Source organism: Elephantulus edwardii, unplaced genomic scaffold, assembly GCF_000299155.1.
Source record: "Elephantulus edwardii isolate Elephantulus edwardi_28Jun2011 unplaced genomic scaffold, EleEdw1.0 scaffold00025, whole genome shotgun sequence".
Classification (NCBI taxonomy): Eukaryota; Metazoa; Chordata; class Mammalia; order Macroscelidea; family Macroscelididae; genus Elephantulus; species Elephantulus edwardii.
Window position 1 is genome coordinate 13,770,752 of NW_006399775.1, and position 26,848 is coordinate 13,797,599.

Consider the following 26,848-nt stretch of genomic DNA (forward strand, 5'->3'; position numbering starts at 1 on the left):
TTCAGGTCCTCCTCAGTTTCAGCAAGCAGGGTTGTGTCATCTGCATAACGCAGGTTGTTGATGACTCTTCCACCAATCCTGATGCCACATTCCTCCTCGTACAGCCCAGCGTCTATGATTATCTGTTCTGCATACAGATTGAAAAGGTATGGAGACAAAATACATGCCTGACGGACCCCTTTCTTGATTTTGAACCATGTAGTGTCTCCCTGCTCTGTTCCGACAACTGCCTCTTGGTCCAAGTATAAGTTTCACATTAGCACAATCAAATGTTCTGTGATTCCCATTCTTTTCAGAGTCAGCCACAGCTTGTGATCCACACAGTCAAAAGCCTTTGCATAGTCAATGAAGCACAGATAGACATTGTTCTGGTAATCTCTGCTTTCTGCCAAGATCCATCTAACATTAGCTATAATATCCCTAGTACCGCGACCTCTTCTAAATCCAGCCTGTACATCTGGCAGTTCTCTGCTGACATATTATTCAAAATGTTTTGGTTAATTTTCAGCAGAATCTTGCTTGCATATGATATCAATGATATTGTTCGATAATTTCCACACTTTGTTGGGTCACCTTTCTTTGGAATGGGAACAAATATCGATCTTTTCCAGTCAGTGGGCCAGCTGGCTGTCCTCCAGATTTCCTGGCACAACTTAGTGAGCACATCCAGGGCAGCATCTGTTTGTTGAAATAAAACAATTGGTATGCTGTCAACTCCTGGAGTCTTGCTTTTTGCCAATTCCTTCATACCAACTTGAACTTCCTCCCTCATCACCATAGGTTCTTGCTCGTATGTTATTTCATGAAATTAGAAATAGAATTAGGAACTTGATGAGAGGATGTTAATTGATATGTTCTAATGCCAGTCAATGGTGGTTTTTTCCCTTTTTAATTTAAATTTAAATTAAAACTGTTTTCCATCGTTTACACCTAAATGCTTAAATTTATTTATGCTTCTTTGAGTAAATGGACAAATGGAATAATGAGTTAGTGAGTCAGGGAATCTATTGTTGACCTGCTCCATACCATCGCTGGGTTCCCTTCCAGAGAGAAACTTGCCATTTTGGAAAAGGTGTCTTGATGTGCCAGGCAAGAAGTGAAGTAGAGCTGATCAAGAATGAAGAAAGGGCTCAGGAAAGAGAAGGTCAAACAGGGAGGGAGGAGATGATGTGAGCTTCAGACTATCAGTGTGTAAATAGGAGGGAAATGCCTTCTCTGCTTTATAATGTGTTGTTATGAGAATAAAAGTATCTTAAATGATGATTTTTACTTTCTTATTATTCTTATAAAAGTTAAAATTGTTATAGCTGTGAGGTTTACACAGAAATAACATGGATTTCCATCTTTTAATAAGTAGACTGTTTCATATTTCAGCATCAGAACGTAGGTATTTTGACAGTTTTAATTTGCTTGGCTCCACTATCAACACTCTTGGTATCATCAGCAGCTGGGAAATCAAGAGATGAATTGTACTGTGAAAATCAGCTGTCTGGGACCTCTCCAGAGTGCTGAAAAGCAACGATGTCAGGCTGGAGACTAAGGTGTGCCTGATTGGGCCATAGTCTTTGCAATTGTGTGCTATGTATCGGAGAGCTGGACAGTAACTGAGGATGATAGAAAAATAATTGATGCCGTTGAGCCATGGTGCTGGAGAAGAGTGTTGAAAGGAGTGCTAGGAGAGCAAACAGATTTGTACTGGAGAGGGTGAAATCAGACTGCTCCTTGGAGGCAAGGATTTTGAAGCTTCGTCTGACATATTTTTGGCATGTTGCAAGGAGGGACCAGTTCTTGGAGAGGGACATCATGTTTGGGAGAGTGGAGGGACAGTGCAAGAGAGAAAGACCCTCAATGAGATGGATCAATTTAATGATTGGGATAATGGGAGTGGATGTGACAGAGAGAGTGAGGTTGGCACAGGATAGAGCAGAGTTTAGGGCTCTAATACGTAGGGTTTCTATGAATAGCAAGTGACTAGACAACACATAACAACAACAACAACAACAACATTGCCATAGAGCCAGAGCCGATAGATAACTGACCCTCCAGCAGGTTTCTGAGGCTTTCAATTGTGCAGGAGGAGATAGCCCATCCCTCTCCAGTGCAGCTGCTGGTGAACTCAAACCACCAGAGAGGTGTGGTCTTTGGTTTAGCAGTGCAGCGCCTTCTGGACTGCACCACCAAAGCTCTCTATCCTACTCTAGTTGTTCATAAATTTGTTTTCATGACATCGATTCACTTTTTCTCCCTGAAATAGATGGTATTTTCATTTCAAGCATTATGTTATTAAAGGTCCCTGGTTTTCATGCTGATATGAACTCTTACCTACTTTCTCTTACCTTGCATCATCACCATCATTTCTTTCAACATTGTTATTTTCTTCTCTTCTCATACTCTAAAAAGTGATGCAAGCACATGATGGCTACAAATGGTTTAATTTTACCTTAAAATCTAACAAGAATTGACCTTGTGAGTGATGAAGACAACCTAATTAATTGTTTTTTTCCCCTCTTGATTGTTAAATAACCATATTGAGTGTTTACAAAGTGCTGAGTACTTTGGAGAACCATAAACCTGAATAAGGATCAGTTTGTCATCTAGAGCCCCTTACAATCCAGAGGAGGGGACAGACGTACAGGTTCATGTGAAAGTTAATCAAGACAAGGGACCAGAGAGCTAAGTGGGATAGATTAGGAAATTACCTTGTTTCAAATGTCCAACTAGTTCACATTTTTCTAGCACATAATAGTAAGTTATACACAAGCTTGAAGCAGTCCAGCTCTTCTGTAGTGGAAGCTGATACCTGAATGTATAGTTGTTGACAAATTGTTGATCAAAAAGGATTTGAATTTCTGGAAGATTCTTACTGTAGATCAAAACCTGAGCAAGGAGCTTCAGTTAACTATTAGTTAAAGATTCTCAGCTTAGTTGCAGACAACTAATGTTTGACGTTCACCACCAACCTATGTAATGTGGGACAGAAGAATATATTCCAGTGCCCTCAAGATTTGGACTTTACAGCCATTTCATATAGTACAGCATTCTTCCTATAGAGATAAACTACTGGCACATAAAGTAGCTGCTGTGGTTGAAGATTTGCCTATTGTAACAGGCTGTTTTTTTCCAGGTAACATGTCTATGGAAGACTAATTATGAATAGATATTTATGTATTACTGGAAACTAAGGAAACGAATTGGTTTTTGTTCTATCATACTCTGCTTTATAAAAAAAAGTAAAACATAAATTGTGCTATAGAAATCCAGCTGTCTTGTGATCGTTAAAGAATAAATGAATAATTTTCTTGTAAAAATCCAGGAAAAACCTTTAATAGTAACATATACTCATGATTGAAGGTTTTTTTGAAAAAATTTTATTTTATTATTTTGTGTGTGTGTACCATCAAATTGGATCTGACTGGTATAGGAGGAGATTTTCCTTCCTTCTCCAGAAGAGAATCTGGTAGATTCGAACCGCATGCCTCTGGGATTGAAGTGCAGCTTCTTGACACTGGGCCACCAGAGCTCCCCATTACTGAGGTTTTGTAAATACAGAAAAGTGATGAGAAAATGATTTACAAGAACTTCATCTAGAGACACATAGTTATTTTGTTATATTTCCTTTTTCTCGTTGTCTTTATTTTTTGCTTATTGTATATAAAAATTATCTCTTAAATTTAGTGTTAAATTTAAGTGTTAATTTAGTGTTAAATTTAAATGTGATAATTTTTCATGCTACAATGCCTTGGTAAACACAATTTTAATGACTGCATACATAATATCCCTGGGTGATTTAAAATTCCATTTCAGCAGTGTGTGCTCTGTGTTAGCCATCTCTTTAGAGTACAGAACCCGAGTTGTCTTTGCAGAAGGGGTGGTCAAGTTTCCACTAAAAAAAAAAAAAAAGAATCCATTTACCATTTTACTATCCCATCAGCAGTACATTAGAGTTCCAATCTCTCCGAATCCTCTCCAACATTTATTGCTTGTTGTCCTATTAATTTGTTCCCATTCCAAAGAAAGGTGACCCAACAAGAGTGTGGAAACTACAGAACAATATCATTGATTTCACATGCAAGCAAGATTCTACTGAAGATTATCCAAAAACGACTGGAACAACACATCAGCAGAGAATTGCCAGAGAAGTCCAGGCTGGGTTTAGAAGGGGTCGTGGTACTAGGGGATATTGTAGCTAATGCTAGATGGATCTTATCTGAAAGCAGGGAATACCAGAAGAATGTCTATCTGTGTTTCATTGATTATGCAAAGGTGTTTGTATGGATCATAACAAGCTGTGGCTGACTCTGAGAAGAATGGGAATCCCAGAGCACTTGATTGTGCTAATAAGAAACCTATACTTGGACCAAGGAGCAGTAGTCAGAACAGAGTAAGGAAACACTGCATGGTTCAAAATTGGGAAGGGTGTATGCCAGGGATGTGTCCTATCTCTATACCTTTTCAACCTGTATGCAGAACAGATTATCCGGGAGGCTGGGCTCTATGAGGAGAAGTGTGGAATCAGGATTGGTGGAAGATCTATTAACAATCTGTGTTATGCAGATGACACAAACCTGCTTGCTGAAACTGAGGAGGACCTGAAGCTCTTGCTGTAGAGGGCCAAGGACTGAAGCCTTCAACATGGATTGAGGCTCAATGTCAAGAAGACTAAGATTCTCACCACTGGACCAATTGGCAGCATCAGGATGGATGTGAAGAGATTGAGATTGTTAACAACTTTAGTCTGCTTGGCTCCACAGTCAACAGTCTTGGCACCAGCAGCCAGGAAATGAAATGACATATTGCAATGGGAAAGTCTGCTGTTAGGGACCTCTCCAAAATACTGAAGAGCAATCATGTCACTCTGGAGACTAAGGTGCATCTGATACATGCTATGGTCTTTGCAATCACTTGTTATGCAACAGAAAATTGGACAATGACTAGGGAGGATAGAAGGAGAGTTGATGCCCTTGCATTGCGGTGCTGGAGAAGAGTATTGTGTATACCATGAACTGCTAGGAAAACAAACAGATTCATCCTGGAGAGGATTAAACTGGGCTGCTCCTTGGAGGCAAGGATTCTGGGGCTTCATCTTACATACTTTGGACATGTTGTAAGGAGGGACGGGTCCTTGGAGAGGGACATCATGCTTGGGAGGGTGGAGGGACGGCACAGGAGGGGAAGACCCTCTATGAGGTGGATTGATTCAGTGACTGGGGTAATTGGGATGGGTGTGTCAGAGACAGTGCTATTGGCACAGGACAGAGCAGATTTAGGGCTGTTGTACATAGGGTTGCTATAAGTTGCAAGCAACTCAATGGCACATAACAAGAACAACTGATACTGGGCTAAGATGGTATTTCATTGTTATTTTGATTTGCATTTCTCTCAGTTATTTTGAAGATTTCTTTATGTCTGTTAGTCATACAAATGTTTTGCTTTGTGAAGAGTCTTTTCATATGTTTGCTCATTTTGTTATTGACTTATCTGTAATTTTTGTGTCATTATAAAATGGCACAGCCACTCTGGAAGACAGTTAGATGTTTCCTCAAAATGCTGAACATATAAAATTGTTATTGTAGAATGAGTATGAAAATCCAAGGGGCAAGGGAGGGTGGAAGCAAAAAGGGTGAGGATGGGCTGAGGGTGGGAGGGATTAATCATGGAGTTGTACAATTTGATGGTGGAGGGCTGAGGGAAATTGGAAGAATCAAGTCTGAAAAACAATGTATTCAAATTTTGTAAATAAACTAGTGTAGTTTAAAGAAATAAAAAAAAGAGCTGAATATAGAATAGCCAGCTATTCCACTGCTAGGAATATACCTCAAGGAAATAAAAACTGTGACACAAATGTAGATACATGTATCTATGTTCATTGCAGCATAATTCATAATATCAAGAAAATAAAAAAAAAAGAAGAGCCCAAATGCCTATCAACAAACAAATAGATTGAGAAATTGTGGTACATTCATACAATGGAATACTATGCAGCACTAAGTGAAAATGGTTTAATAAACTATTATATAATGTGAGAGAGTGTAGAAAGCATTATGTTGTGTGAAATAACTCAGTCTCATAAGGACAAATACTGCATAAGACTATTATTGTGAAAATAGAAGGATAATTGGTAAAAGGTGTATAAATTTTCAAAAGAGGAAGGGGAAAGGAAGAAGGAGGAGGAAAGGAGAAAGGGAGAAATCATTAACATAGTAGAAGCAGATCGGGGAGTGAAGGAATAGGAAAGACTCCACAAGGACTTGAAAAGACAGGGTGATAATAGGAGTAGACCAATAGTAATTAATTATATAAAATGCAAGGTATGTGAATTATTGTAAAAAACACAATGTGCATGAACAAAACAATTTAAATGCAAGATTGTATAAAGAACAATGTACATTAATGAAACCCAATGTATATATGAATGATTGTATGCAAATCAATAAAAAGACATAAAAGTAATCTATTAATATATAAAATATGAACATTGTGATCAATATTTAATAATCATGGCATTACTAGGGGTCTGGCATTGCCTCCTAAAAAATAAGAAGCTTTGGTTTCAGGGGTTAGCTACTTTGAAATATCAAATTAATATAACAAATTTGTGCAAGTGGAATTTATTCGGATTCCTTAAAAGTGAAAAGTTATGGCACCATTGTTGCTACCTTCTGGAGCATCATCCTTTTCCTGGACATACTGGCAACTCTTAAGGATTGATTTCACCAGTTGCGGAAGAGGAGGTAGCAGTTCCAAACAATAAGATCACTGAAGTGACTGTTGGACAAGTTTGTATGACTTGTGCTATCAGCATTCTTAGAAAGTCTCTGGCTGATGAACTTGCTTTTGTGGATGTTTTAGAAGACAAATTCAAAGGAGAAAGGATGGATCTGCAACATGGGAGCTTATTCCTTCAGACATTAAAAATTGTAGCAGATAAATATTGCTCTGTGACGGCCAATTCTAAGATTGTGGTAAGTAACTGCAGGAGTTCGTTGGCAAGAGGGGCTGAGTCGACTCAATCTGGTGTAGAGGAATGTCAGTGTCTCAGATTCGTTATTGCTAAGATTGTAAGGCATATCCCGCCCACATAGTAATTGTGGTTTCCAACTCAGTGGACATTATTACATATGTTACCTGGAACTAAGTGGCTTGCCTAAGCATCGTGTAATCGAGACTGAATGTTACCTGTATTCTGCTTGATTTTTCTACCTTATGGCTGAAAACTTGGCATTCATCTCAGCAGCTGTTATGGATGGATTTTGGGAGAATATGATTGACTTAAGTACCACATTATGGAGTGACATGAACATAGCAGGAGTTTCTCTTCAGGAACTGAATCAAGAGATACAGACAATGATAGTGAAAACTGGTGGTTGAAAGTGGCTATGAATTTATCAAGCTCAAAGGATGCACCAACTAGGCTATTGGATTAAGTGTGGCTGATCTGATTGAATCCATGTTGGAAAAATCTATCCAGGATTCATCCAGTTTCAACAATGGTGAGGGATATATATGACACTGAGAAGGAAATCTTCCTGAGCCTTCTAAGTATTCTGAGTGTTCAAGGGTTAACCAGCATCATCAAACAGAAACTGAAGGATGATGAAGTTGCTCAATTCAAGAAAAATGCAGGCTACATCCAGAAAGACCTCAAAGACCTGTGATATTTAAGTCTGAAGCTGTAGAAGATTAAAAACTTATAATGTGATTAATATGAGCCTTTAGTTACCATCCATATACATGGATCACAGTTTTCTTTTATCTTCTTAAATATGTGAATTTGGGCCCACAAGATTAAAGCTCATGCATGGCTTAATGTTTGCAGTATGAGGCCTTAGATAAAATTAATATAATTATGTGAAAAAAGTGAAAATTATTTAAAATTACTCTTTATTTTATTGCTAGTGTTTTTGAGAACATGCACAGCAAAACATATATCTAATAGTTTCTGTTTGTAATATTTAATGATGTCCATTATTTTCTTTATCTGTGCTATAATTTTCATCCTCTGTCCACACAAATAGAGATTCATCATCCCCTAAGTTTTCTGTCTAATCTTTCAGATTACTATTGTCAATTTGATTGCATATTTAAAATAGCAGAAGGTTTAAGACTGATAGTTTCTTACTAGTTAAATTGATTAGTTTTGAGAGTACCTCAGGGAATATTTTTGAGATGTGCAAATGGGGTTTAGAAGAAGTCATGGCACTAGAGACATTATTGCCAATGTCAGATGGATCTTGGCAGAAAGCAAAGAATACCAGAGGGATGTTTATCTGTGTTTCATTGACTATGCAAAGGCATTTGACTGTGTGGATCACAACAAATTGTGGCTAATTTTGAGGAGAATGGGAATATCAGAACACTTGTGCTCATGCAAAACCTATAATCAGACAAGGAAACAGTCCTCTGAACATAGCAAGGAAACACTGCATGATTAGAAATCAGGAAAGTTCTCTCCCTTGTTTGTTTCAATGCAGTATACATTATTTATCCCATCTTTTTCAGTCTCCCCCAACCCCCATGTCAGTCCTCTTTTATAACAGTGGCATTATGCTGTATTTGTCTTTTTGTGACTGAGATATTTCACTCAGCATAATGTCCTCCAGGGTCACCCATTTTGTGTAATATTTCATGAGTTCTTTGTTTTTCAATGCCGCATAGCATTCCATTGTGTGAATATACCAGAACTTCTCTATCTATTTGTTTGTTGATGGGCACTTGGGTTGTTTCCAACTCTTTGCTATTGTGAACAAAGCTGACATAAACATAGGTGTTCGTATATCTGTGTGAGTGGCAGTTATGGTATCTTTAGGGTATATTCCCAGTAGTTGAATTGCTGGGTCAAATGATATTTCTATTTGCAACTTTTTGAGAAAGCACCATACTGTCTTCTGTAGTCCTTGCACCATTTTTACACTCCCATAAACAGTGAATAAAGGTTCCAGTTTCTCTACAACCTCACCAGCATTTGTTGTTTGCTGTTCTGTTAAATTTTGCTATTCTTACTGGGGTGAGAAGATATCACAGTTGTTTTGATTTGCATCTCTCTTAGAGCTAGGGATTTTGAACATTTCTTCATGTGTTTGTTTGCCATTGGAATGCCTTCTTTGGTGTCTGTTCATATCCTGTGCCCATTTTTCAATTGGGTTATTTACCTTTACCTTGTTGTGGTGCTCGAGTATTTTATAATTCTAGATATAAGTCTTATCTGACATGTCATTACCAAATACTTTCCCCCAATTTGTGGCTTCCCTTTTTACCCTGTTGGGGAAGGATTGAATAACAATGAAAGAATTTTTTCTTTTATTTTTCAAAAAGAAAAGCAAATTTGGGGGAGGGGTGAGCAGGGAGAAAAGTGCAACAATGAATGAATGGAAATTCAAAGTCTCTGTAAATTTTCATTAAAATAAAATTAAAGTAAAGTAATAATAATAAAAAGAAATCAGGAAAGGAGTGCATTAGGGACATGTCCTGTCTTCAGACCTTTTTGATTTATATGCAGAACAAATAATTCAGGAGTCTGGGCTTTATGAGGAGGACTTGATTGATCAGGATTGATGGAGGATTCATCAACAACCTACGTTATGCAGATGACACAGCCTTGCTTGCTGATACTGAGGAGGACCTGAAGTGCTTGCTACAGTCAAGGGCTGTAGTCTTCAATATGGATTGAAGCTCAACATCAAGAAGACAAAGATTCTCACCACTGGGCCAATTGTCAGCACCATGAGAGATGGAGAAGAGATTGAGGTTGTTAACAATTACAGCTTGCTCAGGTCCACAATCAACACGCTTGGCACCAGCAGTCAGGAAATCAAAAGATGAATTGCACTGGGAAAACCTGTGGTCAGGGACCTCTCCAGAGTACTGAGAAACAGTGATGTCAATCTAGAAGCTAAGATGTGAAGACCAGGCCATGGTCTTTGCATTTACTTGCTATGCATTAGAGATCTAGACAATGACTAAGGATGACAGAAGAAGAATCGATGCCTTTGAGTTGTGGTGTAGGAGAAGAGTATTGAATGACATATCATGGACTGCCAAGAGAACAAGCCTGTCTTGGAGAAAGTGAAATCAATTTTCTCCTTGGAGGCAAATATTTTGAAGTTCTTTCTCACAAACTTCACTCACATGCCAGAAGTGATTGGTGCTTGGAGAAGAACATCGTGCTTGGAAGGGTGGAGGGACAGCATAGGAGAGGAAGACCTGATATGAGATGGATTGACACAGTAACTGAGGTAATGAGGGTATATGTTGGAGTCAATGAGACTGGCTCAGGATAGGTCAGGCTTCAGAGCTGTCGTATATAGGAGTTACTATGAGTAGCAAGGGTCTTCGGCACATAACAATAACGACGACAATGACAACAACAACAACAACAATAATAACAGAGTGCAGTGATATTTTGCAGGGGACTAGTAATGATGAGAATATCTTCATATGTTTGGTAGTCATTTGAGTGACATGTTTGGTAAAACACTATCATTTCACTGATGATCATTAAAAAGAAGGCTGATGTTTGTCATGATACAATGTGAATAAAAATAGATGTGCAATTAGTTAAATGTTAACAAAATAAATAGAAGTGTTGGGAAACAAAAGAGTTAACAGTAGAGAATTCTGAAGATAAAAATTTTCTTTATTTTTTCTCTAATGTTGATGTTTTCTACAATTAGCATGTACTACATTTATGACACTAAGACATTGTTTAAAAATTCATATTTAACTGTGGTTTGAAGTTCGTCTGTAACTTCTGGCCATTTTTTGTAGACGCTTGATCCTCGCTCTTCCATCGCGCGTGCTGGTAGCTCCACAAGCTTTGGGTCAGTATGGCTGTTCCCAGGCTGTCTGTCCACAGAATGCAATTGAGAGTGGTGATCAGACATCATGGAGAAATCGTCTAATCCCAAACTTCTATTTTATAGTTGATGGGAAAATTAAGTGCAGAGGAAGAAGTTGTTGCCTAGATCTGTGATCTGAGTTGGGACCGGAACCGAGATCTCCAAATTCTCTATTCAAACTCCATACTAGTTCATATGCTCAAAGAGCATCAGCTTCATCTTTCCACATAGCAAATAATCACAGAGATGATTTTTTCTGGATTGTTTCCATTACAGTTGGTTTTCTGCTTAAAAAGGTGGCACAGTTTATTTTTTAACTTGGGACATTATTTCAAAGGACAGCTCAGATTTGTTGCTTTTTTTGGTCATAAAAATTTGAGCTCTAGCATTTTTTTATATTTTATTTTTTTAAAATAATTTTAATGAACATTTACAGAGAATTTGGATTTCTGTTCATTCATTGCTGCACTTCTCTCCCCGCCCAGCCCTCTCCCCCCAACCCCCAGTTCGCTCCTCTCTTTCAAAAGTAAAAGAAAGACTCCCTCCCTGGTACACAATCCCCCCACACCCCTTCCACCGCCCCAAGTAAATTCCCCTATGCAACCTTAATTGTGGACTCTGGTGATAACCATAATACCCTATCATACATCGCTTTTAAATTCTTCAGTCCCTCATCTGTTTCAGTGCAGTATACACAATTTATCCAGTTTTCTCAGTCTTACCCCCACCCTGATATCAGTCTCTATTTGTTTGTTGATGGGCACTTGGGTTGTTTCCAACTCCATGCTATTGTGAACAGAGCTGCGATAAACATGGGTATGCATATATCTGCTTGGATGTCAGTTATGGTCTCTTTGGGCTATATTCCCAGTAGTGGAATTGCTGGGTCAAATGGTATCTCTATTTGCAACTTTTTGAGAAAGCGCCATACCGCCTTCCACAGTGGTTGCACCATTTTACATTCCCACCAACAGTGAATAAGGGTTCCAGTTTCTCCACAACCTCACCAGCATTTGTTGTTTGCTGTTCTGTTAACTTTTGCTATTCTGACTGGGGTGAGATGATATCTCATAGTTGTTTTGATTTGCATCTCTCTTAGAGCTAGGGATTTTTAACATTTCTTCATGTTCTTGTTGGCCATCTGAATGTCTTCTTTGGTGAAGTGTCTATTTATATCCTGTGCCCATTTTTCTATTGGATTATTTACCTTTATCTTGTTGTGGTGGAGCTCTAGCATTTTTTAAGAAATTATTGGTTTGCATATAATCATTCATATATATTGTTTTGTGCATGTTTTGTGTTTTATATAAACATTCACATGCATTCTATTTTATATAATTAATCACCATTGTTCTGTGCCTGTAATCACCTCCTCTTTTCGAGCCCTCATTGAACCTTTCCATTACTTGACCCACTCTCCACCCACTGACCTCTGCTATTCCCATGGCTTTTTCCTCCCTTGCTATTTTTCTTCCCCCCTTCCCCATCTGCTTTTGAAGATTTATACATATTTTGCTCAGTGATCTTCCTATTTTCACAATAGCGGCCTTATCTAGCATTTTTATGATTTCAGGAGTTTGTTGATAGTGGTAATGTGTGTGTGTTTTTTAGAGGGGAGTGCTTTTGGAAAACACAGGCTAACTGTTCTCGCACCTGTAGCTTTATCACGTGATACAAATGATAATCTTTCCCCATCATCTCACCGTGTGAACCTTTGGTCAAGCCAAACTGACTCCTCATTCTGCCTTGACGTATCTGCTGCCTTGAGCTAGACTGTTCTTCCCCATGATTGCTTCTTGAATTGAATTTCCATGTGTACAAAATTGAGATTGGATTGGAAACTTATTTTCTACTCTGTTTAGCTTTTCACCTCTTCTCTCTAATTCCTCTTATTGAATCTTACACCGCAACCCAATAAGCAAAACTCCTTGAAGGCAAACATCCCGTTTACTGATTGTATTACGAACAGCAGAGTGGCTGCCACAATAACTTTTGGCTGAATGAATCAATGAACCGATCTTTGTTCTCTAAGCTTTTCCACATTTTGCTGCCTCTAAATCAGCTTATATTTCTATTGTTTCCTCTTATTAGATGCCCTTTGTTCCTTGTCCCAATTTTTACAAATTCTACTCATCTTTGAATATCAGTTTGGTTCACACAAAGCCATGTGTGAATTTTACTAGTGGTTTGGCCTTTTAATCAAAGAGTATATAAATAAAATAAAAAAATGTCTGCAAAATGAGTAAAACTCAGTGTTTATGGAATGGAAAGTATTTCTTGAGCACCTGTGATATTCTAGGTGCCCTGGTGGTGCATAGGTTAAATTTGCGATCCTGACTAAAAGGTGTGAAAGGCTAGCAGTTTGAACCCACCAGCTCATTTCTGATGATGAGCTGAAACAGTCTGCTCTAGCTAGTAAAGATTTACAGCCTCAGAACACTTTTTGAGTTATGAGTTAAAATAGATTTGATGCCAGTGAGTGAGGTATTTTTAAAAATATACTGTTTTCTTAAGAAGGAGTTGTGTTGCCAACTGAAAGTCACAAAATTCGAATCCTGGTGGCCTAGTGGTAAGAAGCTGAACTGCAGTTTCAAAGATTTACAGTTCAAATCCACCAGCTGTTAGCTGCTCCATGGGAGGACAGGCAATCTCCCTCCATGTGATTTGTTGCCTCTGAGAACCTACTGGAGGGTGAGTGATGGGTGGGTTACGACCTAACAGTACACACCAAACAATAGCTGCTCCGTGGAAGAAAGATGGACTATCTCCTCCAGTCGGCTTACTACCTCTGAAAACCCAATGAAGGGTCAACTATAAGTTGGTTCCAACTCTACTCTCGTACATAACAACAACATGGTCTCTATTAGTTGCTATGGATACAATAGGAAACAATCTAAACATACTTCACGGAACTTTAATCCTAGTTAGAGAGACAACACATATGTAGAGTTTTGGATGGTGAGAAGTATAAAAATGGGATAAAAGGAATAGGGATTAAACAAAATGCTTGCTATTTCTTGTCAGAAAAAGTCTCACAAACAATGTGCGAACTTGAACAGAGCTTGGAAAAAGTGAAGAAGCTGAGAGACAAGTTGGATTCTGAGGGGAGTTGCCCAAACTGAGAGAAAGGAAAGTGCTAAGCTGGAGGCAATTAGGCATGTTCTAGTCCCCCCTCTGTTTATCTTATTTTTCTCTTCATTCTGCCTCTTATTTTTCTATTCATTCACTCACTCAAGTCACTCACTGCCTTAGAGTCAGTAAGGACTCAGAGCTGACCCTCCAGAGGGATTTCTGAGGCTGTAAATTTCATAGGAGAAGATTGACCGTGTTTCTTTGTAGCACTTCTGTTGGGTTCAAAATGTCAAGGAGGTGCCTGGCACCTTTGGATTAGACACACAGCTCCCTACAGAAATGTTCCTTTACAATGCCTTGCATTTAATCATTTAATAGTTGTGATATGCACTTTGGACCTTAAGTGATGGTTTTTTTAAAATATGTGAATGTTTTATCTCCCTAATTGGGCTGTACACTCTTTTAGTAAGGACATTTGTATATTATGCCCGTGGTGATCTTAAAAGCAAGTTTCAGTCTGTTCTATAGTGGGTGTTATGAATTGATTGGTGGATTTACAAAACATCAAAAAGCCAACCTTGTCAATTAGTTACAAAATACCCCAGAGGTACGTGGTTAAAGTGTGATGTGGTTGTTCTTACGTGCCATTGAGTAGCCTGTGACTCATAGTGACCCTATGGTGACTCTCCATTGGATTTCTGAGGCTCTAGACTTTTGTGGCAGGAGACTACCTGTCCTTCTGTGGAGAATCTGGTAGATTTGGACAGCTAACCTTTTGTTTAGCCAACAGATGCATTATGCTCCATCCTACCAGCTAGAGAAAGTAAAATAGATTTATAGACAGTCTTCAGGTTATGAATGTCTGACAATACCTACTTGCTAACATAATGTAAATTTGCCTTCACTTTGAAATGATTGAATCTACTACAACTTACAAAAATCTCTTTGTCAAAAACCTGTTCACTTGCTGCATTTGAAATTTAAAAGTCATTGAAAAAAGCTTCAAGTGTTTTCTTGCCTTAAAAGCTAAATAAGACCCATATGCAAGTATGTTGACTCACCTGAAGGTGCCACTTCACGACACAATTAGGAATGGCTCTTGTTGGTAACTTGAGAATTGCCTATAGAATAATAAAAGGAGACACCGGTCATAAAAATCACTGGCAGACGTCTGAGGCCTGCAAGCAAGAGATGGGCCTTGCTTGGGTTAGAAGGTGGAGGATACTCTGTATTGTGCTGATTGTTCGAGGAAGTAAGTGGTGCTGCTGCATGGCAACGAATGAAATTTATAGTGCTCTTGGGCCACCAGCTTTGAAATAATGTGGTGAGTAATAATTAATGAATTGTTTAAATGGAAGGGCTCCACCAAGTTTAATGGAGGTTTTACTAATATTTTTATATTATACTGCTTCAAATTTGTGTAATTCAAGTTTGCATAAAGTGTGACTACTGTGCACCTAGGGAGTCATTGACTTTAGATGGCAGGACCAGGGCAAGGGGAAATTTAATTTGACTTTGTGCTGTTGCACAAAAGAGATACCCCCAGGAACATTTACACTGCAGAGGTTTATTATGAGGCCATCAGCTAAGGATTCTTTCTGTTTCAGTTCTGGGCCACCAAGGCGTGTCTGCTGCCCACCCTCCTTCCAACTCCCAGCCCTATACGAAGGGAGCGGCTAGCTGCCAGTTGGGGCATCACTATGTGGCTTAGGTCAATCAGTTTTTCTTCAAATGGCAGGGTTGATTTTGCTGGAATCATAGGATTGCTAGAAAAATAAATTAGCAGTTTTTGTTTGTTTACTTAAAAACAACAATGCCAGTGGCCGATGTTTTGAGGCCTGGAAGCCCACCCAGTCCCAGCATTCAGGTGTGGACCTGCACTCACGTCAAGTGATCCTGCTGAGGAGTGGGGATTGGAGGAGTGGGAACCGATGGGGCAAAGAGAAGGATATGGTAGAGAGCAATTGTCCAAGATGGTCTTCCTTGCTGCTTGTTGTATAGTAGAGTGTGGGACCAGCTTCTCAGCCCAAACTAGGTCTCAGACCATGGTGGTCACAGGCTGTGGAGGTTGCTTGGCTCTTCAAGGTTTTTGAAATATGGTATGGCATGGAAAGATAAAATATCATAATTAGATGTTTCATTTGACATCCTAAGAAGAAAGCTTAGGTGAGTGGCAATATCATGGGACTTCTCCACTTAAGGTCATGGAACTTAACAACATGTTGTTGTTAAGTGCCGTCAAGTCGTAGGTGACTCATAGCGACCCTATGAATGAAGGACCTGGACACTTGTATAACTTCTGTCCTTTCTCCAGGTTCATAGGGTTTTCAGAGGCAAGCCATTGTGGAAGTGGGTGCCACTCTTGCTTCCAAGCTTGTTTTAATTGGGAAGCTCCACCAAACACTGTCCACCATGGGTAACCATTCTCGCATTTGACTTATCAATGTCACAGTGTTCAGCTTCACAGCAACCACGAGTTACCTCTGTACAGCAAATAGACCAGGGCTGTACGACATAGAAGAATGTTTCACCAAAAACAATTAGAGACAGGCCTGAGGTCCATATTTGTTTCCATCCCAAGGAAGGTGATTTAGCAGAATGTGGAAACCATCAAACAGTATCCTTAATATCCCATGCAAGCAAAATAGTGCTGAAGATCATTAAAAAATGGCTAGAACAGTACATAGATATGGAATTTCCAGAAGTTCAAGCAGGATTTAGAAGGTTGTGTTACCAGGGAAGAATATGTTGGAAGAATACGGGCTGAAAGTAAAGAATACGAGAAGAATGTCAATTTATGCTTTATTGATTATGGAAAGGCATTTTACTGTGTGAATTATAATAAGTGATGGCTAACATTGAGAAGAAGGGAATCCCAGAGAACTTAAAAATTATGTTCCTGCAAAACCTATACCTAGACCAGTAGGCTGGTTGTGCAAACAGATCAAGGGAACACTACATAGTTTAAAATCAAGAAGGGAGTGTCTTAGGCTTATTCCCTCCCCTTAGATATTAAATAGGTAAGCTGAAAAAATTATTCAAGAAGCTGGATTCTATGAAGAGGAATGTGGCATTAGGATTGGAGGGAGACTCATCAATTACCTTCATTATGCAGATGACACAACCTTGCTTGCTGAAAGTGAGGAAAACTTGAAGTACTTGTTACAGAAGATCAAAGAATATAGCCTTCAATATGGATTGCATGTCGACGTCAAGAAAACAAAGATTCTTACCACTGGAATCATAGGCAGCATCATGATAGATGGAGAAGAGATTGAAACTGTCAACAACTTCATCTTACTGAGATCCACAATTAACCACCTTGATATCAGCAGTCAGGAAATTAGGAGATGTTTTGCAGTGGGAAAGTGTGCAGTTTAGAACTTCTCCAAATTATTGAGGAATAATGATGTCAGTTTGAGGACTAAGGTACATCCGATTCAGGCCATGGTCTTTCCGATCACTTGCTATGAAAGCTTTACAATGAATAAGAATGACAGAAGAAGAATTGATGCCTTTGAGCTGTGATGTTGGAGAAGAGCACTGAACATCCTGTGGACCCAAAAGAACAAACAAATATGTCTTGGAAATGGGGCAGCCAGAGTACTCTTTGGAGGTAAAGATGGCATACTTCGGGCACGTTGCTAGAAGGGGCTACTCCTTGGAGAGGGACATGATGCTCGGAAAGGTGGAGAGGAAGACCCTTGTCTGGGTGGACTGACACAGTGATTGCCACAATGTGTCAGGAAATGTGAGGATGGCACAGGATATGACAGAGTTCACATCTGTTGTTCATAGGGTTGCTGTGGATAGTACTCGATTTGATAGCACCTAAACCCAACAACTAACTGCAGGGTTGCCTTTGTATATTGAGAACTCATTAGGGAATTAGCGTAACTTCCTGGACTCTAAAATCACCAACTCAAGTTCTTTTTCTCTGATAATAGCTAAATTCCGGAAAGACACTGTTAAATAATGTGTTCTGTTCTGGATGTTTATTCTCAGGGACATTGGGTCATACAGAGAGAATGTGTTTATGTATTATGTGATATTTATGGGACTAATTTACAACTGTTTTATTTCAAACACAGATGTAATGTGAATTGCTGTTCTGAAATCTGAGGCCATCTTAGGCTGGAAATTCAGACTGTAATGTGCCCTGTATGACTCTGAACTCACTTCTTACCACTTGCCATTTTTTTTAGGTCAGCTTAATAAATGGTGCCTGGTCTGATTGTCTCTGGAGTTCAGATATGCTAGGAAGCTCTGCTTCAGCATAACATTGACCTTTCAAAGACTCTCACTGGAATTTCTCTCTTCGGCAGAGGGACCAGAGCTTTGCAGTAGTTCAAAATGCTTTTCCACCTCTCTCACCCGTCACCCCCTGCATTTCCTCCTTTCCACAGAGGCTTGCTTCTAGCTCAGTGCCGTGCATTTTAGCTGATTGCAGCAATTTCACAGGTGCACCTGTTCTCTGGTGAGAATATATTCAAATCACTGACAGCTGTAGCTTTCAAACGACTCTTCACATCAGCCGAGACAGCACATGGAGAACAATAGCTGTTACAGGGACCTAGGGGACCAGGAATTTCCTGGGTTTAGCATCCTGGGATGATTGACTGGTTTTCACTGAGGAAAACATTGGGATGGTTCTGGGTATATGTCAGAGTTGAAAAGAGGTTTCTGAGGAAAAGGGGCATATCTGTAAGAATCAGCAGAAGTTTGAAGTGAGGCAGCCTGGGTTCATATCAGAGCTTTGACCCAGTTAATTCTAGTTCTACCCCAAACATAGTGAAACAGAAGCTATGTTTTAACAAGAGCCTCAGGTAACTGTGCTATATAAACAATCACCTGGGGACCTACAGGAATGACCCGAGTAAATTGTTAAGACTGTAGATTCTGATTCGACATAGAGGCAGGAGTGGTGAAACTTCATCTCACAGATTTTGGGCATGATGTCAGTAGTGGTCAGTTCCTGTAAAAGGAATCTTGCTTGGAAGGTGGCATGCCTCTCAGTGAGACAGTTTGCCAGGGTGACCGCAACAATGAGCTTGAACATGGATGTTGTGAGGATGGTGAGTGATTAGGTAAGGCTTAAATCTGTTGTTTATAGGGTCATTATAGAAAGTGCTCAGACCTTTTGTTCATAGGGTCGTTATGAGTTATGCTCGAGTCGATGGCAATCAACAACAACAACAACAACAACATGCATCAAAGCCAACCTGATAGCACCTAACATGTTTAAGTGGAGACAGCTGCAAAGCCCTGGTTCAAATATTTAACAGCACTGTGGCTGCTCCACAACGTAGTTTCCATACTTGTAAAAGGACAATATGTTTTCTAGGTATTATCTTCTAGTACTTATTAAAAGATTAAATAGGAGAAAGATAGTAAATCTGGTACATAGTAGGTGCTCAGTACATTTTAGTTGCTGTACATTTCTCTTTCTGTCTTGTCTGGTAGTTGTTAGGGAGTTGGGCTAACTCAAAGGCAACTTTCTTTGGCTGTTCAAATCCACCAAACAGCTCTTCAGGAGAAGGATGAACAATCTCCTGCCATGAGGTTAAAAACCTCTGAAACCCAGTGGAGAGCCTCCCAAACCCTACAAGTCAGTTCTGATTTGACAATGATTATGGCACCTCTGGTGGCCTAGTAGTAAGAAGCTGTGCTGTAATCCCAAAGACCTATAGTTCAAATCCACCAGTGGCTCTGAGGGAGAAAGCTGGGAAATGTCCTCCTATATGGTTGACTGTCTCTGAAAACCCACCAGAAGGTCAGTTATGGATCAGTTCTGGCTTGATGGTACACAATAACAACTATTGCCACAGTTAACCCCTAGTAACTCCTGTTTTTTTTTTTTTTGCTAGTTTATGAACAATGTTTGAGAATTTCTTCTTATTTTTCAAGATGGCTAAGAGTATCTCACTAACTTCAAATCTCTAAAATTCTACACATTTCAGTTTCTTCTGTAATGATTCTTTTCCTCCAAATGTCCACCATTTGAAATGTACTTTTCAAATGTCAAATGCACTTGTCTCTTTTTGATTGGATTCTTCATGGTCTATTAAGGAAGCTCTTAATATAGGAGGCTCTGCTCTGAACCCTACTTACCTTGATACTGTGTGCCTTATTGTTACCACTGATTGCTATTTTGAATACACATCTTATCTGTGAGGACAGGGAAGGGCTAATTATCACAGTTATTTGGGAGCCTCAGATGCACTCCAATGAACCAGTTGTAAAGAGGCTGCAGCTTGCTAGATTGATTCCTGCAGAGTTCCCAAGCCTTAAGAGACCAGAGTGCCAGAGCTTTTTTTTACCCTCCAGAAAATGTGATTTTAGACTACTCCAGCGAGCTCTGGTGGCCTTGTGGGAGTTGCCCCACAAACTCTAAGGCAGGTGTTTCAAACCCATCAGTGGCGCTGTGGGAGAAAGATAGACAATCTCTCTCCTCCCAATTTACAGCCTCTAAAAACCTGTTGGAGGGTTAGGTACAAGTCATTTCTGATTTGACTGCAAATAACAATAGACTGCCCCAGACTCTATGGGGAATAAGACCTGCATATTTTGGAAAAACCTCCCAGAATACATTGATGTCCATCTTCATTTAAGAATACTAAATATGATGTCTGTTTAAGAGTGCACTTAATCCAAGCCATGGTCTGTTCAATTACTTCCTATGCATCTGCAAGTTGGACAGTGAATAAGGATGACAGAAGAAGAATGATGCCTTTGAAATGTGGTGTTGGAGAAGAGTAATGGATATCCTATGGACTTCCAAAAGAATAAACAAGTCTGTCTTGTAGAAGTGCAATCAGGGTGCTCCTGAGAAGCAAAAATGGCCTTGTATATTTTGAGTATGTTGTCAGGAGGGCCTAATACTCGGAGAGACACATGCTGGGAAAGGTGGATGGTTAGTGAAAGAGAGGAAGGCCCTTAGGAGATGGACTGACACAATGACAGTAACAATGGGCTTCAGCATATCTGCGATCATAAAGATGGCGCAAAATAGGAAGGATCGGATCTGCGTTCATAGGGTTGCTGTGAGTTGTAGTTGACTCGAGGGCACCTAACATGTCTAAAGCTATCCCTAAAACCCAACCCAGGCTCAGTTTGGATCAGATTCCAATACATAAATTGTGTTGTTAGTTGCCATCAAGCAAGCTACAACTCATAGTGACATTAAGAACAGCAGATCTGAATCTTAGCCTGTCCTGCACCCCATCACGATCTCTGGTATGCTCAGATCTATTCTTGTTTTAATTCCTCCTGGGTTGGAGGCCTATAATCCCAGGCCACTAGGTAATGGACTCTTCCAATCTATTTTAGACAGTATTCTTTTTCTGACACAGCAACCATTATTTAGTTCTCAGTAGTTGCTTTTGAGGGTGTCCCTTAAGCCTCTCTCCATTTTATTTTATATAATGACTACAAAATTTTTATACTTACAGTTAAGTTTTGCCACAATTTCTCTTTAAAAAGTTGGTTTTTGAAGATTAATTATAGATTTCCAGAAACATTGGCAGAAAGCAGTTTGTATATCTCTTCTTCCTACTGTACATTTTCTATGAACATCTCTCAAGGTTGTGGCACATTTATTGAAATTTATGAGCCAATGTGGACACAACATTGTTGACTGAAGTCCATAGTTTACATTAGGGTTCATTCCTTGTGTTGTAAGGAGGCTTGATGACACAGTGATTAACCATTGGGCTGCTAACCCAAGGTGAAAAGTTTGGTGGTTTAAATCCACCAGCTTTTATTCCAGAGAAAAATTAGACAGTCTATTTCTGTAAAGATTTACAACATGGAACAATTCTACTCTATCATCCTATAGGGTCACTATGAGTTGAAATTGACTCAATGATAGTAGGGTTTGTTGGGTTTCCCCTCTCTCCCTTTGTCTTGTACAATCCTGTAGATTCTGACCAATAAATAGAATCATGTGCCCACAATTACTGTATCACAGAAAATAGTTTTGCTGTCCTAAAGATGCTCTGTTCTCTCTCTTCCTCTCTCTCCCCTACCCCTGGACCTCTGAAAACCCCTGATCTCTTTTACTTCAGCTTAGTTTTACCAGTTCTCTTTTTTTATATTTGGATCTCTGGGACCTTGAGTTGTGTGACTTGTGGTAACTTCCACTGACTGCCTCTATCTTTCTAGAACATTCCCTAGGCTGTTCTCAATCATCCTTTCTTTTTGCCATTGACCAAAATTAGATTCTTTCCTCAGATGACGTTAAACCATTTTTATAAAATGCTTTTAACTATTTTACTGCTCTTACTCTGTGATGTCTTCTTTTCCAGATCATGGGGTAGAATAATTCAATAATCTCAATCATATCTTTGAAGGATAGTCCAACTATTGAAGGTGGACTTGAGTACTTTTTGATGTCAGTATTTGTTCTTATTTTACGGTTTTACTCCCATGGCTAAAAGACAATACATTATATTCAGTTCAGAAGTAATATAAATCAATGTCCATATCAAGTTCAACTCATCCACATGCTATCAACTTAGTTCTGACTTACGCTAACATCCTCTCCCTCATCCCAGTCTGGTTTCCTAGGCTGTATATTGTAATGGCAGGAGACTGTCTATCTTCTTTTTGTAGAGCTGCTGCTAGGTTTGAACAGCTTGAGATCTTTGAGTTAGCAGCACAACTTGTTAAGTACTACATCATCAGACTCCCTCATATCAGGGTATTGAAACAAAATACAACCTGTGAGATTATGTCCATTTGACTGGTGGGGGTGATCTACAAAGGTGACTTGGGGAGAGAGGCCATGTCCTTTTCATCTTTGCACTTCTAGGCCTTCGGACAGGACCTGGCATATGGCAGGCCCTCAATCAATTTTGGAAAACAAATACCAACACTTTGAACTATATTATCTTTGAAATCTGTAGGTGTTCTTTGTTGACTAGATGAAGGTCCTGAGTCTGAGAGGATGCAGTCCCTTCTTAAAGGGAGCTGTTCCGCCTGGTTTTAGAGAACACATTTGTGGACCAAGACTTCAACCATGACAAGCTAAGATTCATTCTCTCCTTATCTGATGGTGTTGAAGCCTTTGTCCCTGCCAACACTACTTAAATGACAGTGTGTTCACAAATCATTTCAGGATCTTGTTAAAATGAAGATTCTCACTTGGGAGGGTGGGCTCTAGAGTCTGCATTTTTAACACGCTCCCAGGTGATGTTGATGCAGATCGCATGGAGGATCCCCACGTCCTCCACCCGGGTGCTCTTCTAGCGTCAGCCTCAGAGAAATGCAGGCTGTTTCCGCGCCTTACCTTGTCTGCAGGTGGGAGTCGCTGCTAATTGGCTAATACGCGGTGCGTGGGGGTCTCCAGTTGGCAAACTGAACGGCCCCCCGCTGAGGGAACTCAAACAGCTGCAGGAGAAAGTGCACGCACAGCGCTGGAGTGCCTTTGCGGAAATAATGGTAGACAAACAAATGGGTCCGGCAGATACATCCTGCCGTCCTTTGTCCTTTATTGAAATAAGAATAATTTCCATTATTTCCAGCCTACACTGCTGTGCAAAAAAATAGTAAGAGAGTGCCTTTGCTGACATGACTTTACTAAAAGTGTGTCATCTCAGTTTTCCAGGCTTATCGTCCCCTGAACATACAGCCGAGATAAGAGGAGGAAAGTGGCCCTGGGTCTCTACATCATAGAAGGCTGGGGACTCTTCTGACATGAGAAGGTGGAGTGTTACTGTAACTTCAGAGATGGGATTTCTAGGCTTATAATGTGCACATTACCCTTCATTAAAAATCGCTGAGGAAGCTGAATTCCAAGTGCCTCTTTTTGCCCCTTCTCCACTTTAAAGGACTGTATGATATCTTCATTAAAATTAATAAGAATTACATTCCTGCTGTGAGTTGTTCATGCTCCTTGTGTGCGTGTCTAGAGGACAAATGTAAGCCTTTCACCACTTCTCATTAGTGTAATGGAATGTAAGGATGGGGATATTAGATTAGCTCATCGCACTCTGGGGTGTCTCAACCCAAAGCTCCTTAAAACTTAAAGGGACAGGATATAATTGTTTCTAGGGCATTTTCCAATCATCTCGTAAAATTAGATGGAGGGAAATTTGTTTGCCTTTTGCAAAATGTTTATTGCTATTATGAAGAGAAAGACAATCTTCTTAGAAATAGAAAAAGGATACTAGAGCTCTTGCTGTAATTCTTACTCTTTTGAGTAGGTCTGAATTTGTAACCATATTACCTCTCTAACCAAAGGTCAGTTTCTAAGAAAAGTCTGCAGGTTGAAACTAGTTAACTTGATTACCTAATTGACTGTGGATTGCGATAGAGAATGTATTGATAAATTCAGTCTATTTTAGTGATTCTTACCTTTTCCCCTCTTTCCCAAAACACATTTGTTGTTGTTGTTGATTGCCCTCGAGTTGAGCAAGACTCCTAGCAACCCTGTGAACAAAAGGCCTGAAGCCCCTTTACAACTATCAACATTTATCAAAGTTCATATGTATAAGATATAATATTTTTATTAAGTAATAGCTTACAGCAACCATAGGTCTCCATTCGTACAGCTATTATGCTGGAGGAATAGAATAGTTTAGACAACTCTTAGATAATTCTGGTAGCCTACATTGAAGAGAATGGGAATCCCAGAACACTTGATCGTGCTCATGAGAAACCTATACTTGGACCAAGAAGCAGTCCTCAGAACAGGACAAGAAAACACTGCATGGTTCATAATCAGGAAAGGAGTGTGTCAGGGATGCCTCTTCTCTCCATACCTTTCAATCTATATGTAGAACAGATCATTCAGGAGGTAGGGCATTATGAAGGGGAATGTAGCATCAGGATTGGCAGAAGACTCATCAACAACCTACATTATGCAGATGACACAATCTTGCTTGCTGAACCTGAAGAATACCTGAAGCACTTGCTGCAGAATGTCATGGACTGTAGTCTTCAATATGGATTGAAGCTCAACATCAAGAAAACAAGATTTTCACCACTGGGCTAATTGACAGTACCATGATAAGTGGAAAAGAGATTGAGGCTGTTAACACTTAAAGCTTGTTCTGCACCACAATCAACACTCTTGGCACCAGAAGTCAGGAAATCAAAAGACCACTTGCACTGGAAAACCTGATATCAGGGACCTCTTCAGAATACTGAGAAGCAACAATATCTGTCTAGAAACTAATATGCACCTGATCCAGGCCATGGTCTATGCTATCCAGGTCATTACTTGCTATGCATGAGAGAGCTGGACAATGGCTAAAGGTGACAGAAGAAGAATTGATGCCTATGGATTATGGTGCTGAAGAAGAGTCTTGAACATACATAGACCACCGAATAGATCTATCTTGGAGAGGGTGAAACCAAATTTATTTTCCTTGGAGGCTAGGATTTTGGCCTATAGCCAAGAGGGACTGGTCTTTAAAGGATATCGTGTTCAGAAGGATGGAGGGACAGTGCAGGAGAGGAAGACCCTGGGATGAGATGGATTGATACAGTAACTGGGGCAATGGGGGTTATATGTCAGATTCCGTGAGACTGGCTCAAGATAGGGAAGGTGTCAGAGCTGTTGTACATATATCAGTTGCAGGTGACTCAACGGCACATAACAGCAACAACTATGTTCAAATTTCGCTCTGCCACTTAATGTATAATATGAATGTATATGTATCTATATAAGTACAAAAATATATGTAGTAATATGTATGTTGTTATTATTGGATGTACCACTAAGTCAAAATTACTTCTAGTTGACCTTCTGACAGGTTTTCAGAGGCTGCAAATTGTGAGGGAGGAGATTGTCCATCTCTCTCCTTCAGACGTACTGGTGGATTTGAACTGTGGGCCTTTGGGTTGGCAGGACAACTCCTTACCACTAGACTATCAGAATATCAAAATATGTAATACATAAATATATAGACATAGAAACATGTATAATATTTGTGTGTGTGATCTAACATCAAGCCGGGCACATGTTGGTACTTTGTAAACTGTAACACAACTGTCATGAGTGGCAGCTGTGAATAGGGAGTTATTATTGGCTTTACTCAGTGGAAGGAACATCCATTCAGGCATCTCAGGCCCAGCTGTCTATAGTGCCCAACCATTACCAAAGGGATTTCCTGTGGAAAATACAAGGGTATGGAGTGTGTATACACTTGTTGAAGCTGAGGTATGAAACTCAAAGGAGGAATCCATGGGTACAGAATGGAAGTGGAGGTCTGAAAGGGAAAGAGAAAAGAGGGTGTTCAGGGACACCATTGGTCTCCTCAATTCCTCCTTGGCCAATTGCCCTTGTTCATTGTCAGCAGAGGCATGTGGGTTCCTGGGGAACTTTCCTGGCATGGTGCTTTTCTTTCACTGATTCTCAGTCACCAGTCATCTTCCTTCTGGGGTGCAAGTTAGCATTGTCTTTCTACAAAGATTGACTAACCAGGTAAGCTTGCCCTGTGCCTTCAGAATGTGATGATTAGAATGACAATCTTTGTAGAAAATCCTATTTTGTGGTAATACTATTTGAGAGACGAACAAGGAAGCACCAGCAGAGATCCTAAACAGTTTATTATTTCATAGCCAAAGTGTGGGGTTTGGACTCGTGACCTCCATGCCAGGTGACCTAGGTCTGAGTAAAAGGAAAAATATTATGTGTTAAGACTTAGGCAATGCTCTTTACAGTCTGTGTGCTGTGCAGTCCTCATCATGACTTCACAAATTAAATAGTATACCTGTGCTGTTTTATCGATAAGGAAACTGAGGCTTAAGAACTGCAATTTTTCCAGGGTTATGTGAATGACAGATTAAGAATTTGGATAGACCCATCAACAAACGAATGGCTAGAGAAGCTGTGGTATATTTGCACAATGGAATACTATGCTTCATTAAAAAACAAGGAACTCATGCAATATTATTCAAAATGGTTGACTCTGGAGAACATTATGCTGAGTGAA

The 26,848-nt window shown here is 39.7% G+C and overlaps 1 protein-coding gene and 1 pseudogene across 4 annotated transcripts in view; both read left to right on the forward strand.

Moving 5' to 3' along the window:
- Positions 1 to 26,848, forward strand: part of LOC102848606 (collectin-11-like) — a 96,044-nt gene that overhangs the window by 32,957 nt on the left and 36,239 nt on the right. The window lies entirely within an intron of this gene.
- Positions 2,968 to 7,655, forward strand: LOC102873575 (annotated as a pseudogene).